Genomic DNA, 14243 nt, shown 5'->3' on the forward strand with positions numbered 1-14243 from the left:
GGAACTTCGGCACAAAGAGCGGAACTGATTGCACTCATTAAGGCACTGCAGATGGCCAAAGGTAAAACCGCCAACATCTATACGGATAGCAGGTATGCCTTTGCTACTCTCCATATACATGGGGCTATTTATAAAGAAAGGGGCCTATTAACAGCAGAAGGAAAAGGAATTAAAAACAGAGGAGAAATATTGGCTCTCCTCCAGGCTATTTGGGACCCAAAAGAGGTGGCTGTTATGCATTGCCCGGGACACCAGAAGGGGACTGATCTGATTACAAAAGGAAACCACTTAGCAGATCAAGCCGCAAAGCAAGCAGCTCGAGAAACAGTGCAAGAACTGGTTACACTCCTGGCTCCAGCCCTACCAGAAAAACCGAACTATTCAGAAGAAGACTTAAAGTATTTGCAGAAATGGGTTAAACTGGACTATGAAGGGGACTGGGCTAAGACTAAAACAGGAAAAATAATTCTTCCTCGAAGACTAGGTAAGAAGTTAGTAGATCAGATACATCAGGGTACTCATTTGGGGACAGGCAAACTCAAGGAGCTTATAGGCAAGCAGTTCCAGGTTTCTAAATTAGGGCGTATGGTTCAGGATGTAGTTGATAGATGTGCTCAATGCCAGGCAGTTAATGTGGGAAGAACTAAGATGGGAAGAGGGAAAAGAGTAAGAGGTAAGGAACCAGGAATTTATTGGGAAATAGATTTTACGGAAATGAAACCCTGAAAATATGGGTACAAGTATATGTTGGTTTTTGTGGATACCTTTTCAGGCTGGGTGAGGCTTTTTCCACCAAACATGAGACAGCAGGAGTGGTAGCCAAAAAGCTATTAGAAGAGATAATTCCTAGGTTTGGGCTGCCTCTTGCGATCGGGTCAGACAATGGCTCTGCATTTGTGAGTTCAGTCTCACAGGCATTGGCCAAGGCCGTGGGCACAAATTGGAAACTACGCTGTGCCTATCGGCCCCAGAGTTCTGGGCAGGTAGAGAGAATGAACCGGACTCTTAAAGAGACTTTGACAAAACTAATTCTGGAGACTGGCGGTGGATGGGTAGATCTCCTTCCTTTCGCCCTCCTCAGGGCCTGATGTACACCCTACTTAAACAAGGTGATCCCATTTGAAATAATGTTTGGGAGACCCCCCCCCCCCCACTCTGTCCTCGGCTACAGGAGGTTGTCCTAGCAGAAATGACTGATCAGTCTGTACTTCAGTCACTGCAGGCATTATAGTCTGTCTTAAAAAAAGCCCACGCAGGGATCCGAACTGCCCACACTGGGACGGAGACAATGGTGGAACCACATCCTTACCAACCCGGGGACTTGGTTTTGATATGTCGCTATCAAGTGGGGAACTTGGAGCCTTGCTGGAAGGGACCGTTTACTGTTATCCTAACCACCCCATAGCAGTAAAAGTAGAAGGCATCTAGGGCCTGGGTTCATGCAGGTCACGTTAAACGAGCCGAGAGTAGGGAAGCCCCGCAGAGATGGAAGCTGCAGCCGACAGACCCCGCTGACCATGGACTAAAACTAAGACTAAAAAAACTTTAAGTTTATTGTTGCTGTACTAAAGAAAAATTGGAGCGATAAAATGTTAGAACTAGCTGAAAAGTCAAGGATTTGACTAATCTCCAAAGAAAAGGGGGGAATGTAAGGGCCTGCCCCTCACAGAGGAACTAGCTTGTGGACCCCGGAAGTAGGGGCAGGGCAGGCCGGGTGGAGACGTCCAATCGGTGGGGTATGGGTATATCCACTGGGTAAATTGCGATTCAATTGGCTAACTGTGTAGGGGCGGGGCTCAACCACCCCCATAAAGGTTGGTCTGCGCGGCTGGCGGGAACAGAAAAAGGAGAGCTGTCAGAAGGAGCAGAAGAAGGAGAGTCGGTAGGAGCAGAAGAAAGAGAGCTGTGACAGCTCTTGTAAGAGCTGTAGGAGCTGTAACAGCTCTTATAAGAGCTGTGAGAGTTGTGACAGCTCTTGTCAGAGCTAGAGGAGCAGCCCCACCCACACCGCGGGGCGGCAGCGGCTCCCCGGGGAGCAGTGGAGCCACCAGCAGCCCCGAGCACGCGAACGGTCCCAGCACGCCAGCGGTCCCAGCACACCAGCAGCAGCCGAGACGCCAGCGGTCCCGACGCCGAGACCCCAGCTGTCCCGACGCCAGCGGTCCCAACGGCCAGCTGTCCCAGCATGCCAGCAGTCCCAGCACGCCAGCAGCAGCTGAGCCACCAGCGGTCCTGACGCCAGCTGTCCCAGCACGCCAGCAGTCCCAGCACTCCAGCAGTCCCAGCACTCCAGCAGCAGCCGAGCCACCAGCGGTCCCGACACCAGCGGCCCTGCCGACACACAGCGGGGAATGGCCTAGACGCCAGCAACCTCGCTGCAAACGGCCTCGCTGCCAGGAGCGGCCTTGATACCCTGAGCCTCAGCCTCGCTGGAGCTGTGCCATTCCGGGGAGCAGCTTCGTCTGGAAAGAGGCTTCCTCGGTGAGCAGACCTGCGGGAGGCAGCATCATCAGGAGAGGTTTCCTCCAGAGTGGCCTCTTTTTGTGAGCAGCCTTGTCCAAGGAGCGGCCTCGCCGGAGCAGCCCTTGTCCAGGGAGCAGCCCTGTCTGAGGAGCGACCTCATCAGCTACGGCCTCGTCCTGGGAGTGGCCTCGTCTAGAGTGGCCTCATCTACAGAAAGGCCTTGTCCAGAGCAGCCACGTTGGGAGCGGACTTGCTGGGGTCATCGTTGTCACCTTTTCGTAAGAGACAGCCCTGACCGGTCAGTTTGATTTTTGATGCTTGGCGTGAAATAAAGCTTTGTTTGATTTTTGCTTTATATCAGTCTCGTTCCTTTGATCACGGACCCTAACAGTTACCACTGACCCATTAATAACAAGTGTTTCACCTGGCCTTGGCTATTTCAGAATTCTGCTATTGGACTGGATTCCAGGCAGGAATGACTGTGCATGGTGCTGGACTGTCAGCTCCACCAGGGCAGAAGCTATGATATCTCTATCTATCTATCTATCTACCTACCTATATTTATCTATATCTACATATTTATTATTTATATATTATTATTTTGTTATTATATCACATTTATATATTATATTTATACGTATTATTATATATATTTATTAATTATTTTTAGAAGCTATGGTATTTAAAGTTTCCTGGGTTCAGAACTTAAGAGAACTTAGGTCAGCCACGAGGTAGGCAGCTCACTAGACTTTTGTAGTTTCCAGCTGGGTGCAGTGCCACTAAGAGGGCCAGGCACTGAAACAAGCTCTAAATCTTCAAAGAAAAATCGGTCTGAATCATCTTAGCTGGTCCTTGAGTATCAACCCCTGTGCGCTAATCACTGTGCCAAGAGCTTTCACTCGGTTCAATTCTTACAATCCTTTTCTTTTTCTTCCTATGGTTTGCAGTTTTTGAATGACAGGTAGCTAAATCCTAGTGAAAGTGTTTGTACCACGGGAGTCTCACAGAGCCTAAGGTTACAGTAATGTTATTACAGAGTTACTCCCACAATCCTTTTAGTTTAAAAATTGAGATACTATTCAATTATATTAGGGGCGCCTGGGTGGCTCAGTGGGTTAAAGCCTCTCCCTTTGGCTTGGGTCATGATCCCAGGGTCCTGGGATCGAGCCCCACATCGGGCTCTCTGCTCAGCGGGGAGCCTGCTTCCTCCTCTCTCTGACTGCCTCTCTGCCTACCTGTGGTCTCTGTCAAATAAATAAATAAAAAAATCTTAAAAAAAAAGTCAATTATATTAAAGTGACTTGAGTGCACTAATATTAACCGTATGCTTGATAAATTTTTACAGATGGATACCAACCAGATCAAGAGACAGAACGTTTCCAGCTCCCAGTAGGTTCCCCCGTGCCCCTTCTTCCATCCCCGAGGTAACCATTATTCTAACTTTTGTCACCATCGGTAAGTTTTGTACGAAATTATTGTGGCACGACTGGTCCGCGGCGATGGACGAGGCGCACGCTCGGCTTCCTTCCTAAAAAGCATCCCGCCGCGGTTCCAGGAGTCCACAGAGCCCCGGCTTCCCTCACATGGACCCAGCGCCGGACTCCACGTAGGCGCTGCGGGAGCACGCCACAATGGCTGCCCGCGCTCACCCGCGCCTGCCTCGCCGCATTCTCCCACCTTTCCAGTGGGTACCCCTCCCGCGCGAGGAGCCAGCCGGGCGTGGCCCTGGGCGCCACCCGCCGGAACCCCAGTGGCCAAGCGGACGCTCCTGAGCCCGGGATGTGGGGCGCGCGCCTATTGGTTGAACTTGCTCCCGTGGACCCTCCGGCCGCAGAACCCGCCTCCCAGCCTTCTCTCGGCGCTCCCATTGGCAGTTCGCGTTCCCACCTCCCGACCCCGCGCCTGCTCCCGCCCCCAGCCCTCCTCGATGGAAACGGGGTTGGGGAGGGTGGGAGGCCCAAGCGAGGAGGAAGGGGTGAGCTTTCCTCCCGGTAAGGGGGCGCGAGAGACAAGACAGGCCAATCAGGACAGGACGTGGAAAAGAGGAGCCGCGCCAGCCAGTCACATCGCGAGGTCCGGGTCGGGAAGGCTGACGCGAGTGGCACAGCCAATGGGCGTGCCACTACCCGTCCGCTCTTCAGCAGCCGGTCGGGGGTGGTGGAGGAGCGAGTGAGGAGAGCGCGACGGCGGCGGCGGAGCCATCGCTGGACGGCCAGGGGGAAAGCGAGGCCCGAGCCTCTGCGTCTCGGTGAGAGGCGGCGACTGCCGGGAGAGGGGAGGCCGGGCAGCGGGCCGCTCCTCGCGTGGTCCCGGCCACGGCTGCGGGAGCCGGGGCGGCAGGCCGCCAGAGGCGGAGGCGACACCCGCCGCCCCGCCCCCGCCCCCACCCTGGGCCGCCCCGAGCCGGGGGCGCCTGCCTCTGCCCGGGTGGTCTGTGCGCAGCTGGGCCCGGGCCGCCGCCCTCCGGAGGGCCAGGCCGGCGAGCGGGGACGCAGGGAGGGCCTGGTTTGCAGCCGCAGAGCCTTGGGGGCTCCGCCTGGTGTGGGGAGGCCGTGGAGAGGTGGTGAAGGTGGGGCAGGGTACTTAACGGAGGAGCGGGCTCGTGTGCCCCGGGGCGGCAGTCGGAGGGGGCGTGTGATTGAAAGAATTTCTGGTCTGAGGGGGAAGAAAGTGAAGGGAAAAGGGTGATGCTCAGAAAAGGGTGCCCGGGGTGAAGGTGCGGAGCCGGGGAATGTGGCTGGCCTTTTGGAAGTAGGCGCTGATGGAGTGGAGGGGGAGATCAGCTGGGAGTGAAGGGAGGGAAGGTTTTGAAGGTTAAGATCTCTGGACAGACGAGGACGAGTGGATTTGGAGTGAGAGGGACCTACTCAAACCGGAAGGTGACTGAGAGAAGATTTTAGATGAGGTGTGGCTGGAAGCTGTTAGATGAAGATTTTAGATCAGGTGTGGCTAGAAGGCGTTAGGTGACCAGTTAGGAGAAAGTGTACAAGTTGCCGACCGTCGGGTGTGGATCTTTTATGACTTAAGTGAGCAAGAATAACTATTCCTTTTGGGAGAGGCTGGAGAGCCGAGTGTTCCAGGTAGGAAGGCCTCAGTCAGCCAGGTTCATAGGTTCATACACTACTCATGAGGGCCAAGTACTCAGTGTTAATTCTCACTACTGAGGCTGGTTGTGTCTCCCTTCTCCACCCCATTAGTTCATCTAATTGTTTTGCCACAGCAGCACACACACCCTCTCAAAAAGCAGATATTGTTTGTTTTTCATGGATGGCAATGAGGAATCACCTAATTCTTTGTCTTAAAAAAATTAGAATCTGTTGGTTTAAAAGCAGCATCAGAAGGTACATTCAGAAAATCTGCCCTGTAGGGGAATGTCTCACCTATTTTGTTGGACAAAGCATAAAAATGATGCAAGATCTCTGAGAGTAACACAGTGAAAATTAACGTGGAAGTACAGTTCTGTTACTGTAAGATCAACCACTTTGATGCAGTAGAATTTGATTATATATCCTATTGTTAGGAAGTTTTTTAGTCTTGGGAAGAGCGTTATAGCTAAATAGGTTCAAAGTTCTTTTCACTTAGAGGAAAGAAAGACATGGTGTGTGTATTATCACTGCTGTTACTTCTCTGTTTAAATCTTTAGGAGTTTTTAGGAAGGAGGAGAGGGTCTGGACTGGGAGTGTGTGGCGTAAGGAGGAACTGTTTGTGGAGACCATTGCAAAAGATGCAAAAAAAAAGTTTTTATTTGTGGGGTGTGGGCAGAGGTTGAGGACAGAGAAGAAGTAGTAGAAACAAAAGTGGCCCACTCTACATTTTCAGTGGATTTAAATTGGAGGTGCTGATAGGCATCGAGGTGTAATTTCTGCTTGACGTTAGTACAAAAGGATTGTGAAGAGTTAAACACTTCTTGACAAACATAAAGTGTAGAAGACAGAAACCAAAGAGGGCATATGTCGTATAGGATATTTCCTTAGCCAGATCACCAAAGCATTGTAGTTAATGGACCATTCTTTTCTAGGAGATAGAAATAATTTCGTGGAAGTAATTTCTTGGCACTGCTATTCACTGATCACATTTTACCCTTAGTATAACAATACCCAAGTGCTGAGGTGACTCAGAGCAGAGAACTAATCCAAGTGGTGTGGAGTTAATCAGGGAAGGTTTCCAGGAAGAGGTTAGTTTTGAGACATCTTTAGAACTAGGAGTTTGGGTATGTGTTACTGGAAGACATGAAGATGACATTCCAGTAGTCAGCAACTTTGGACAAGAATGACAAATTAAAAATGATTTTAAGGAGGATGGAATATTTGAATGGAGATATAAGAGTGTGGAGATCAATTGAGTCTATGGTTGTAGTTTAGTTGAAAAACAATGGTTCTGTCTTGTGGCTAGGAGAGAAGAATTAGAATAGTTAATGATGGATTGGAGACAGTAAGGGAAAGAACTCAAAAATATTTTTTGATATTTGTGATAAGAAAATATGTTGACAATAAGTTGGGTTATTGGGAGGTAGATTTGGTGTTCAACCATAAAACAATCAGAAACATTTTTGAGTCCTGTACTAGATTATATTGGTAACAGTAGCAAAATTTACTGGGTTCCGCTTTGTGCCAGACACTGTTTTGAGCTATTCGAGCATCATCTTTCTTTGATTATCGCTGTTTTATAGATGAGGGAACTGAGATTCGGAGAGATTTAATTTGCCCAACGTCACACAACTAATAGGTGGCAGGTCAGGATTGACAAAGTCAGTAAATACTAATTGAGCCTAAGCTTCCTGCCAGGCACTGTGTTAAATGCTGGAGGTACAAAGTGGACAAGCAAATCCAAAGGTCAGGCTGGAGCCATTTTTTGGGAGGTTGTCAGGAATTAATAGAAGAGAGCCAGTGAAGGAAGAGAAAAAGATGAGCTGGAGAGACTCTTGTAGATACTGAGGAATATATTGTTTTGGAAAACTTAGGATAGAAATAGTTTTAAGAAAGAGGAAGTAGTTGACAACAAAATATGTAGCTGAGAGACTCGGAAGAACAGATCGAGAAGAAACCGTGAGTTAAATCAGGAAAAAACTGTTGTGAATTTAGTCTCAAAAACCAGAATTAAGATGATAAGGTATAGGCAGATAGTTACGCATTTTTAGTGGGAAGTGCTCTATATATAGTTAAAATATGATGGCAGTTATGGTCAAATTCATAGGAAAAATGTTGGTATGTCCCTTTCTAAAATTTTAATCTTTGGCTGCTGAGATCGTGGGTGTTTTAAAAATGCTCATACACTTTGTATTTTCCAAGTTCAAAAAAACAAGCATTACTTTTATAGTTAGTTGGGGAGAAAATCATTCTACTGAAACGAGCTAATAGGGAATATGTGGGTGGGCTTCTCTGCATTATGTTTGGGGAAGGGGAAAAATGGTCTTATTTCAGTGCGAATTGCTGCCCATGAGATACTTGGGTAGGTACATTCCTGTCTTAGAAATGACCAGACACATCCTGAAACTGTATATACTGAAAGATGGCATTTGCTTAATCTGAGGGATCAGGTTACTAAATCACCTTGAAGCATGGAGATATGGTCTTGGTTTTTCTGAACGTTTTTTTTTTTAGGGTTTAATAAATGAATTTAAGGTTAAACAAATGCGTACCACTCATTCGATTGAGTCATTTTAACTGTCTTTTGGATTTTATACCCTTCTTTCTTCCTACACATTGGTTCTGTAGTTCCTCTCTTACTGGGTTTGTAATGGGCTTACAGTTTCAGTTCAGTAAGATGATATGAAAGTGCTGAATTTACATATCACTAATTTAACCTAAAATTTGTCATTGTTTTCTGTTCCCAATTTGAAGAAGAAAAGAGACAAATTTCAAGACAATGAAATAAGCTTCTCTAATCAAATAATTATTCAAGAGCTAATGAGTAGGATTTGCCTCAGGATCAGTACAGTTTTATTCCAGTTTCTAAAATGGAGATGGAAGAATCTTGTAATTCAAGAATAGGATCTAATTTTTAGTTTAATTTGGCCCATAGGGACTGTGGGAGGAAGCTTAATATTTCACCTAGGTACTGTACTATGTTCCTTAAATAAATTATTACATTTAGTTCTCATACAATTCTCCAAGGTGGAGAACCTCTTATAGATGAGAGAATGAGGCTCAGAAATTAATAACTTTCCAAATGTTGGAGAGGTAGAACAGAGATGAGATTGAAACCTTCTTTGTGGAAAGCCAGAATTCATGCATATGAGATAAAAGGCAAGAAAGACTTGTTTATATTAATATTTACAGTTTAAAAAAAATGCCACCAAAAAAAAAAAAATAAAAAAATGCCACATAGCCTTAGGTGTTTAGTAACTTTGTTACCTTAGAAGATGGCATTGTTGCTCTGTGTATTTGTTTTATGACACTGGCTCTTAAATGATGGTGATTATTATGTGTCTTTTAAGGGTGCATTATATTATCTTTAGAGGGGTATCTTTTCACATTTTAGTATTTTTTAAAATGAAGATGTAATTTACAGTGTCTTTTTGAAAATGCTTATGAAATGGGTACTTTGTCTTTTTTTTTAATTTGAAGATCTAATTCTGTTTATTAAATGATTCATAAATTGGACAACACCCCATCTAGTAAGTAGAGAGGCACTCCTAAATGGCTACTATGTCTTAAAGTCAAATGTGTGTCTGAGAATTGAGGAAGTGTGGTATATGCATATAGTCTGCATGTACGGGACCTTAGGAGTTTGTTGTGTGCATTTTCTGCCCAGCTCCTTCCTTTACTTAGTCTATTACCTTTTTTTTTTTTTTGGTGTGGTATAATATAGAACTGAAGTATATATTAATAATAAAATATTCATTCTCTTTAGTTAGTGAATATTATAGTGTAGAAGAAAGTACTTTGATGTGGAAAATTAACATTGCACTGTGAATCAGCAGATCTGAGTTTTAATTTTGGTTTTGCTAGTAACTTGATGTGTGTAGCTTGAGGCAAGTCACTTCCCCTCTCTGAGCTTTAGTTTTCTCATCTCTAAAATGGAGTTGGGAGAGGAACTTACAGACTTGTCCAGCTTGAACAAACTATGCTCTCTCTTTAAAAATGTAGATGCCTTAAATCCTTCTTAAAAACTGTACTGTCGGGCGCCTGGGTGGCTCAGTGGGTTAAGCCGCTACCTTAGGCTCAGGTCATGATCCCAGAGTCCTGGGATCGAGTCCCGCATCGGGCTCGCTGCTCAGCAGGAAGCCTGCTTCCCTTCCTCTCTCTCTGCCTGCCTCTCTGCCTACTTGTGATCTCTCTCTGTCAAATAAATAAATAAAAAATCTTTAAAAAAAACCAAAAAACAAAAAACTGTACTGCCCCGCATGGGGCTCTCTGCTCAGCAGGGAGCCTGCTTCCTCCTCTCTCTCTGCCCGCCTCTCTGCCTACTTGTGATCTCTATCTGTCAAATAAATAAATAAAATCTTAAAAAAAAACTATTTATTAGCTTTCTGCTATTTTTTTCTTTGTCTTCATGTCTTTGCCTTCTCTCCTTGCCTTTTTCTTTCTTTTTTTTTTTTTTTTAAAGATTTATTTATTTATTTATTTGACAGACATCACAAGTAGGCAGAGAGGCAGGCAGAGAGAGAGAGGAAGAAGCAGGCTCCCTGCTGAGCAGAGAGCCTGATGTGGGGCTCGATCCTAGGACCCTGAGATCATGACCCCGAGCCAAAGGCAGAGGCTTTAACCCACTGAGCCACCCAGGCGCCCCCCTCCTTGCCTTTTTTCTGTGGATCCTTGAGAGTACTATCAGATCCAATGTATTAGAGAGGATGTGTTTTTTTTTTTTTAAAGATTTTATTTATTTATTTGACAGAGATCACAAGTAGGCAGAGAGGAAGGGAAGTAGGCTCCCTGCTGAGCAGAGAGCCTGATGCTGGACTCCATCCCAGGACCCTGAGACCATGACCTGAGCCGAAGGCAGAGGCTTAACCCACTGAGCCACCCAGGCGCCCCATGGGGATGTGTTATTTTTGATAGCCTGCATTTACTAAGACAGGATATTTGAGAAAGTAGGTACTTAGTAAATAGTTAACAAATGAATCTATGTTTTATTTGAGTTTTATAAAAGGACCATTTAAATAAAATACCATACAGAAGCTGTTAAGGTTTCTTTGAAAGGTAGTCCTGCCTAAATAATGAAATGTGTTTAGTGAAGTAAATTTATCTGCTCTCTGTGGGGCAGGTGTCCACAGAAGAAGACTACTGGACCTGTCTTTTGAGAAATTCTCTGTTCTAGTAGGAGAAGGAATCTTCTTTGAACTTTGTATTATGGAAAGTTGCTGCATAAAATGACATCACTGACTTTAGCAATTACAAACCTGTGGTTAATCTTGTTTCATCTCTACTTCCACCCACTTGCCCCTTTTTTATTTTGAAGCAAATCCCTAAACATTTTTACCAGGTACTACCATACAGCATGATGAATGTGACAATAGACACTAACCTAAGTGAAGTAGAAATTGTTCATTTAAATATTTTTGAGACGTGTGTTATACTGTGCTAGGCAAGAGAAATTAGATATAATAATCTACTGTAGTACGGGGTTAATGTAATTGGATATACTTAATATATATATATAAAACAATATAGCAACATGAGATTATATACCAAAATTGTTGATAAATATTTTAAATGAGAGATGACATTATTTCTGAATGAAAGGATTTAGATGGGGAAAAAGAATATTAAGGGGTGCAATGAGGGTGATCATATGGAGAAAACATATAGTTAGAAAAAATCTAACTTTAGGGGCGCCTGGGTGGCTCAGTCGTTAAGCAGCTGCCTTTGGCTCAGGTCATGATCCCGGGGTCCTGGGATTGAGCCCTGCATCAGGCTCCCTGCTCATGGGAAGCCTGCTTCTCCCTTTCCCACTCCCCCTGCTTGTGTTCCCTCTCTGTCACTGTCTCTCTCTCTGTCAAATAAATAAATAAATAATCTTAAAAAAAAAGAAATCTGGGGCACCTGGGTGGCTTACTGGGTTAAGCCTCTGCCTTCTACACAGGTCATGGTCTCACGGTCCTGGAATCGAGCCCTGCATCATCAGGCTCTCTGCTCATTGGAATGCCTGCTTCCCCCTCTCTCTCTGCCTGTCTGTGTGCCTACTTGTAATCTCTCTGTGTCAAATAAATAAATAAAAATCTTAAAAGAAAAGAAAAGAAAAGAAAAATCTAACTTTAGCTCCATAGAAAGTTTTATCTAAATCTGTATCTCTGTCTTTTAGACCCGTACAGCATATTATTGACATACTTTGATCTTAAATCAATATTTGAAAAAGGCCAGTTTCTGTGTTACAAGTTAAGACACACTTCTTTATGACTGTCACTGTCTGTGGTGAATTATTTGGCACATTTCATTAAAAGCCTTCTAAATATCTTAGTACCACATGTATTAATGGATCCATTTTTTCTAGAATGTTTGTGTGTGTGCCACCAGCTTTCATATATAAATCATTTTGAGATCTTAAATGGTGGTGCGTACATGTTGTGTTTAAATGTTAACTGTTAGACAATTTTAAGATTACTTTGAAATACCTAGTTTACATCAATCTTGTCTTTTATGGAAATCTTGCCAGAAATATTGGCGTGACATAAGTTTTCTTGCATGAGAAATCCTTGTTGAATTTAAGGAATTCTTAAAATTATATATTATTATTTTGGAGTATTAAATACTTTGAAGTATTAATTGAGAGTAAAATCTTAATATATGTTCCATAATGCAGAGATTTTTAGTCAAGGGTCATGATCTCTTTTGAGCATCTCCCCAAAGCTTTGTGCTATCTCCTCAGAAAAATAAACAGGAATCCCTCCTTGTTTGTAGTTTTGCTTTATGTGGTTTCAGTTACCCATGGTCAGCCTGGGTCTGGAAGCAGGTGATCCTCCTTCTGACATGTTAGAAAGTCGTAGTAGACTAATAGTAAGTCACAATTCCTACATCATTTACCCTCCTTCATCTCATCTTGTAAGCATTTTATCATCTCACATCATTATCAGAAGAAGGGTGAGTACAGTACAATAAGATACTTTGGGAGGAAGAAAGACCACATTCACATAACTTTTGTTACAGTATATTGTTATAATTGTTCAATTTTATTATTATTATTATTAATCTCTTACCATGCCAAATTTATAAATTAAACTTACCATAGGTATGTATATATAGGAAAAAACAGTATGTATAGGGTTTGGTACTATTTGCAGTCTCAGGCATCCATTGGGGGTCTAGGAATGTATCCACTGCAGGTTAGGGGGGAATTACTGTACTTGCACACCTTGTTTTTCATATAATTTCAGGGGGTTAATAAGATTGAAAGAACCCAGGGTACCTGGGTGGCTCAGTCAGTTATGCATATGCCTTCGACTTAGGTCATGATCCCAGGGTCCTGGAATGGAGACCTGCATTGGGCTTCCTGCTCAGTGGGGAGTCTACTTCTCCCTTTCCCTCTGCCCCTCCCCCACTTGTGCTCTTTCTCTCTCTCTCTCAAATAAATAAATAAAATATTAAAGAAAAAGAGACTCTCAGAACCCATTGTGGGTCTATGGATTCTAGTTAAATAAATTCTTAAATTAATTTAATTAATTAATTTAATTAATTAATTAAATAAATTAAATACATTCTTTAATGTATAGGCAGGAAACATATTGCTAAAATTAAACTCATTTATTTTGGTGTGTACTGCTCACCTTTTATAAACAAGTGTTTCATTATTGAGTGATTAAAAATTATAAAACTCATTATGCGTATGCCTTATTTAAAAAAATAAACCAATTCTTTTTAAGATTTATTTTATTTTTATTTATTTATTTTTTTAACAATCTATTTAGAGAGAGAGAGAAAGAGAGAGTATGAGCAGAGGGAGGGAGAGAGGAAGAGGAAGAGACAGAATCCTCAAGCCGAGTTCCTGCCAAGCGCAGAGCCTGACATGGGGTTCCATCCAGGACACTGAGATCATGACCTGAGTCAAAATCAAGAGTTGTCTGCACAACTGACTGAGTCACCCAGGCGCCCCTTAAACATTTATTTATTTATTTATAAATAAAAAGATTTTATTTATTTGTCAGAGAGAGCGCTCACACAAGCAGGGGAGAGGCAGACGGAGAAGCAGGCTCCCTGCTGAGCAAGGGCCCCCTGATGTGGGACTCGATCTCAGGACCCTGGGATCATGACCTGAGCTTAAGGCAGATGCTTAACCGACCACACCACCCAGGGACTCATACTTATGATGCTGAGATCAAGAGTAGCATGCTCTATCAACTGAGCCAGCCAGGCACCCCCAACCAATAGAACAATTCTTAATTGGATTCTTAGGAAAAAATAAGCTATAGCTAGCTTAATAAATATATTGAATGATTTTATCAAAGATTTTGGAGTAAGTGTATGGTATTTCATATGACTGCTATCCATCCTGAATTAAGAGGAAGTAAATATAACTAAGAATGAATAAATGTATACATACCATTTTTTTTCAAAGGTAAAGGAAAAAGCTACTTTGGCCTTAGCTGCCCTTATATAGTTGAGACCTGTGGAGAAGAGGGTCTGTTAAAGTATTTTGAGTTGTACATTTGTGTTAAAATCATTCCTGTATGTGATAACGGGGCTTAGGAATGTGTTTGGGCTGAAAGGATTGATTCTCTTTAGAGCCCTGAAATTGTGTTTATCATCTATCTAGTTTGAAGGATGGTCCTAAATAAGTTTCTTAGAAATATGTGGTTTTAAAAGGTTGTGGGTTACACCTAAAATGTAATCATAATAGTAGTTTTT

The 14243-nt window shown here is 43.7% G+C and overlaps 2 protein-coding genes across 8 annotated transcripts in view; one reads left to right on the top strand and one right to left on the bottom strand.

Moving 5' to 3' along the window:
* Positions 1-4252, bottom strand: part of PTH (parathyroid hormone) — a 114184-nt gene extending 109932 nt beyond the window's left edge. For 2 of the 3 annotated variants that reach the window (XR_007130563.1, XR_007130564.1), the window contains exon 1: positions 3821-4246. The gene's annotated coding sequence lies outside the window, so the exon portion shown is untranslated. Of the gene's footprint in view, positions 1-3820 lie in introns of all 3 variants that reach the window. The other variant, XM_047747459.1, reaches the window with a different exon arrangement.
* A 243-nt stretch (positions 4253-4495) lies between these two features.
* Positions 4496-14243, top strand: part of FAR1 (fatty acyl-CoA reductase 1) — a 66521-nt gene continuing 56773 nt past the window's right edge. Inside the window, exon 1 of one of the 5 annotated variants that reach the window (XM_047747454.1) lies at positions 4496-4711. The gene's annotated coding sequence lies outside the window, so the exon portion shown is untranslated. The remainder of the gene's footprint in view (positions 4712-14243) is intronic. The other 4 variants (XM_047747455.1, XM_047747453.1, XM_047747457.1 and 1 more) reach the window with 4 other exon arrangements.

This window comes from Lutra lutra, chromosome 10 (assembly GCF_902655055.1).
Source record: "Lutra lutra chromosome 10, mLutLut1.2, whole genome shotgun sequence".
In the NCBI taxonomy this organism is placed as follows: domain Eukaryota; kingdom Metazoa; phylum Chordata; class Mammalia; order Carnivora; family Mustelidae; genus Lutra; species Lutra lutra.